This window comes from Condylostylus longicornis, unplaced genomic scaffold, assembly GCF_029603195.1.
Source record: "Condylostylus longicornis isolate FDR11 unplaced genomic scaffold, ASM2960319v2 ptg000040l, whole genome shotgun sequence".
NCBI classification, from domain to species: domain Eukaryota; kingdom Metazoa; phylum Arthropoda; class Insecta; order Diptera; family Dolichopodidae; genus Condylostylus; species Condylostylus longicornis.
This window is the reverse complement of record NW_026578009.1, coordinates 5,379,309-5,385,308: the sequence shown is the minus strand read 5'-3', so window position 1 is coordinate 5,385,308 and position 6,000 is coordinate 5,379,309.

The following is a 6,000-nucleotide window of genomic DNA, read 5'->3' as shown; positions in this document are numbered from 1 at the left end:
TATTATTAAAATAATGTACGAGAGAGAAGCGAAAAATTAATAAAGTAATATTATTTTTTTTTTGGAAAATATACAAAAAGTATAGTAAAAATTTCAATAATAATTTTTTTTTTTTTAATTTAATTAATTATATTTGAAATCTATGTACATACATATATACGAAGAAATAAATAAATATATATGTATATATATTGTACTTCAATAATTGAAATATAAGAGTGTAACAGTTAAAATTTACCGAATAATCATAACAATTACACTATAATGTAATATGTATTAAGAAAAACGATATGAAATGAATTATTTTATATAAATTACGATATTGAATTTAATATACATATACGATATGAAAAATATTGTGAAAATTCTTTTGGAATAATCTAAAAATCAAAATAAAGGAAAAAATAAAATTATTATTATTATGTACAATTATATGTACATCTATATATGTATGTATAAATATAATGGTGAATAACGTAAATAAATAAGTAAAATATATAGAAACATTTAACTGTAATTTAATAGATCTTGTGATTGTTTTAACAAAAACTTACTTAACAAAAATATTTAATCGAGTATAATATTTTTTGATAATAAGGAAGATATACCAGAAATATACTAATTGATTATTATTGTAATATGAAAATGTAATAATAATATAACAATTAATTTCTGTACTTAGTTTATACTTAAGTATATTTTGAAAAAAAATGCAAATAGAAAAAAAATTAATTTTTTAAAATAAACTCAAAATTGCTAAATACTATAGTTAGTCCAAAATTTATATATATGAACAATACTTATATTTGTTATACGTACTATATAATTAAATGAAAAAATATAAAAATAATGCAATAATTATTATGTATGTAAATAATAATGTATAAAAATATTGCAAATAAAAATTATACATGTATAAAGTCGCTGTGAAATTTTAAATTATAAATGTTTATATGTAAACATATTTATATAAATATGATTATATATAAATATTAGTAACAACAATTGTGTATACACATTAATATACTTACATGAAAAATGCATATATGCACATATACATATGTATATTTACAAGAATATAGTTAGCAAAATCGTTTTATGTCAAAGTTTATTAGTATTATTAATGGTTTATTTATAAATTTTCTTAAAAAATAGGTTTTCATTTTAACAATTTAATTTTTCATTTTAACAATTTTAACAAAAAACAAAACATAGAAATGTAGCTCTAAGTGAGCAGGTGTCAGCCGAGCGGATTTTCGAAAATTTTACATTAATTTGTAATTTGATAAATGTTGTGGAATTTAAAAAATATTTATTTGAAAATACTACTATCATCCATTTTACAATAAACAACAAATAAACTTTTAATTTTTAATTAAAAAAATCAATTTTATAGTCAATTTTATAAAATCTTTCATTTATTAATATCTTATCACTGATAAGAACGAGGGAAAATAACATATCATTGGAACCAAAGTGATCTAAAAGATCATTTTATGTAAGAATTGAATTGAAACAGAAAAAAACTCTTTTTACAGTTGTTAGTAGTTACGAGTAATATTACATACGGATAAGGAAAAAATTCCAAAAGAATGTGTGCCGAAGAAGAGTCGAAAGGTTTAGTCTGCATAGATATGTTTCTGATACTGAAACTATCTGAATATTGCTGATAATAAAAAAAATAATGGAACTATTATATTATTTTTCCGAACAGATTTTTTATTGAACTTAAATTTTGCATGGCAATGAAACGAAGTGTATGAAAAAATGATAATTCCTAATTGAGAAGACTATAAGAACACAAAATTTACAAAATTTAGAAAAACAGTGTATGTCAATAAAACACTTAAAAACTAACTACACGTACTCATTTAACATTGTTTGTAATAATCTAAATAAATTAATTAGATAGTCTTACATATTAACATTTCTTAAGCAAAAATTCATTTATAAATTTGATACTTATTGTATTCTGGCGTTATATCACATTCAGTTACAATTACAAATTAATTAAGCATTTCTTCTAATACCTTAAGTTTTTAGATCACAATATTCGGAATTCCTTATCGAAATTTCCGAAATTGGAAATTGTTTTAAATTTTCTAATGTTGAAAAAAAATCTAACCGTTGGAAAAGTAATAAACAAGTGTGGTTTTTCAATTTCTTTTTCTGTATAGAGATTTGTTTGCGCTTTTTAAGGCGCTTAATTAAGGGTACTTGGAAATTGTATTTCAAATTGTTAAAATAATACAGGCTAGCAAATTTGTTTAAGAAAGGTCAGAGTTCTGTACAGTCAATACAGTCAGTGTCTTCAATTAAAAGTAAATCTTATCATTTCTTTTAATTTCTCTTTGTTACTTTCAGTTAATAGATTAAATAGTCTATCTCTTTGGTTTTGCTTTGAAATTGTAGTAAAATAATAAAGACCATTGAGTTTTATTAAATTCTATAGAACTTGTTTTCCTTAACAACATAAAAATGAACAAGTTATTATAGAAGTTTATAACAAAACTGCGACATATTTTTTGGTTTTATTTTCTCAAGATCAGGGTGAATATTTGATTTACATGAGAAATTAATAGCAAGTTGCAATAGTTTTCTTGTGCCACTAATAACTCTAATGTCCATTAAATGTAGATTTTTATATACTTATTTTCCAGATTCAAAAAGAATTCTAGGTCTACCTTCTTGAATCTGGAAATATATTAAATTTCAAAATATTCAATCTTATACTTACGTACTAACAAGCAAAATAGTTTGTTTTTTTCTAATTGGCAAAATTAATTTGAGACAAAATAAAATTTTTTTTTTTAGTTTAATAATGTTTTTGGAGTATGAATTGCTACCCGTGTTGTCGTGTCGATTTTGACAACAAAATATAACGAAGAAAAAACATTAAAATTGTAAAAAAAAACGATACAAGAACGCATAACCTAGATAAAAAAGATAATAAAAACGAAATAAAAGAAAAACAAAAAAAAATTACATATTTTCCTTTTAACAAAAATTGAAGTAGCGGCGGGAGTTTATCACTTTCGCGATGTTCATCATACGCGATAACGTTAAATAAAAAAGAAAACAAAAAAAAAACGTTACATGAATAATTTCGAAAATTATCTATTCTTATCGTAATAAAGTTTAGATGACATTATGATGACAATGTTATCAAAAAAAAAAAAGAAAAAAGAAAAAAAAAAGAATAAAATTAGCGAAACAAAATTAAAAATTTTTAAAATTAAAAAAAAATTTTAAATTCTGATTAGACCTACCCCGATTTTAGATTTTGTTTTTAGATTTTGTTGTTACTGATTTAATTTTTTAATTTTGAAAGTGCGTTACACTTAAAGAATTGTACATATGAAGTAAGAGAATAATATTATTTATATCATTTCTTCGCGCCCATGGTTTTGAACCAAATATTAATCAAAGAAAGCTTAGATATTAGATAGAAGTACAAATATTTTCGACGTAAATTTCATTCTAATGCTGTAACACTTCCCATACTAGGCACGCATTAAGTTTCCATGACTTCAATAATGTTTTATAAAAAGTTCAAGTACTGTATTAATACGATTGTACTACCGTCTAAGAAATTTCAATATGCCTTTACATTGTAAAAAAAAAAAAACTTCTAAAGTTTTTAGTGCATTTTGGAATACAATTTTTACAACATTATTACGTACTTTGACATTTGTTTGAAAATTTCAATTTAAAGTTCTGTGCAAATGTTTATTTTCAACAAGCGTTATCACATCATTTAAAGCATAGCATTTTTATGCTGCATTTTAGGAAAAAAACTTAATAACCAGCACGTTACTGCTGAAAATATATGCTAGTTTATTTAATTGGTTATTTCTGGTAACATTTATATGACATGTATAAGAAAAGCTTGCTCGATTTTTTCGATACCCTTTTTACTTTCATTTTACGTCTCCACTACGTAAAAAACGCATTTAGAAAAAGTGTACATTTTCAAGAGCTTTTACTAAACTTTTTGGAACTTGATACTTTGTAAATATTTCTGTGATTTGGTTCAGATTTTTTATTTCATTTATTGAATTATTTACATTTCTGTTTGGGTATAATACTTGCCAACGTAGCCATTTAATTAAGTATACTTATAACCGATATATTTTGTTTCATTGAAATTAGAGTTTTTGTTGAATGCACTCATATAAATTTTGATTTTGCGTCGGCTTACCATGTAATATTTTTTAAAATATTTAATTTTAAAAATAATACGAGTAGTAATAATTTTACATGAGTATTTTACAGTTTTACAATTAACATGAATTTATGGGAGAGCTCATTAGCGATTCTTTGAAACTTTTACAGTTATGCATAACCAATAAATTAAATAGATTTTTGCCGGCGGAATTCTTGTTTTTTTTTTTCAATCGGAATTTAATAGAATTTATTAAATAAACTATTTATTACACGGTCCTCTATATAACTTCATAAATTCATAATTTTTAATTAATGTTTAATTTCAATTTAATTTGAAAAATGGGATTTCACAATTATTTGCATATTCATACAAAGCGTAGTGCTTATAAAACAAAACGAATAACAATTTGAAGCAAATTTCAATTTTTCTTTATTGGAAATTCTGTGTGAATTCCGAATGACGGTATATTGTAAAGTATAATTCTTACAAAAATATAATAGGAATTAATTTAATAAAAATTAAATTAAATAAAAATTAAATTAATTTTTTATTTACCTATTGAGCATTTAAATTAGCATTTTTGCTTATGAATTTTCTCATAATCTTAGCTCTTGAAAGGAATTTTAGTAAAATTGTCAATAAATTTTTTCATAAAATATGCCCTAATTTTCGTTAATATGCTTTCAATTTTGAGTAACACAATTTTCTAATAAAACTGAACGCGATAAAGAGCCTTACAAAATATCTTGTTTACCGGATTAATTTAGAGTTGCTTTAACATCTTAATTCAGATACGTTTGCATATTTAAAATTTGCATATTTTGCAGTGAATTGGATGGCGAAAAGTATTGCGGTACTATTTCATAAACAATATCATTTCTGTTATTTTCGAACGACTGATTATATAGAAGTTTCAGAATTTGTATACTGCGTAAACTAAGAAAACTTAGCTGAAATTTTTGCATATTGTTTAACGCCGCGGCTTAGAAATTTTAGTTCTAATGTAGAACTTTCAGCGCAGCGTGCATAAACGAAAACTCCCATAGTCTGATACGATTTTAGAATGTGGCCTCTTTTCTATAGTAAAAATTTATCGAACATGGTATATTTGAATATTTTTTTAGTTTTGATCTATGAAACGCTCATTATAATTAATATTTAGGTTGTAAGTTAGAAAAGAATTTTCGAAAATCTCGTTTGGATTCTACTTTATTACTTAGTTAATTGTACTTTAATTTAACGTAAATACCGTTATCTATATTAATAATTTAATTCTACTTAATATTTCAAAATTAACATTAAATGTTTTTTTTTTGCTGAACTAGTTAATGGAATTCTTAAAAGTGCATGGTTCTTATATTTCTGCATTGTTATTATGAATGAAAAAACTTTTTAAGAACAACTATAGCTCGTAATAAATGAGCTCTCACATATAATTATTTATTGAATTCATTTAAAATTAATTAATTTGTTTATGTAAATTTTAATGCGTACTTCCACACATATGTATGTCTGCACTTACATGTAGGTATATTCAAGTTGACATATGTATAGGTATTTAGACAGATTATGCTTTCGGCACCTTTTCTAACTAATTTCAATATAATTACAATATTAATGTCCGCCTGTTTTAATAAAAATATTAATTATAAAAAAAAAAAAATTTAATTAATTTAAATTAATAATAAGAAGAAAATATTTCAATAATTTTTCTAAGTGTAATCGAATTTGTTATTTGAATTTTTATGTTTTCCTTTTTTTTTCGTTTGTAGACAAAATCGCGTATACTACCCCGCAAGAAATCACAAATTGATTTGAAAATTGTATAAGAA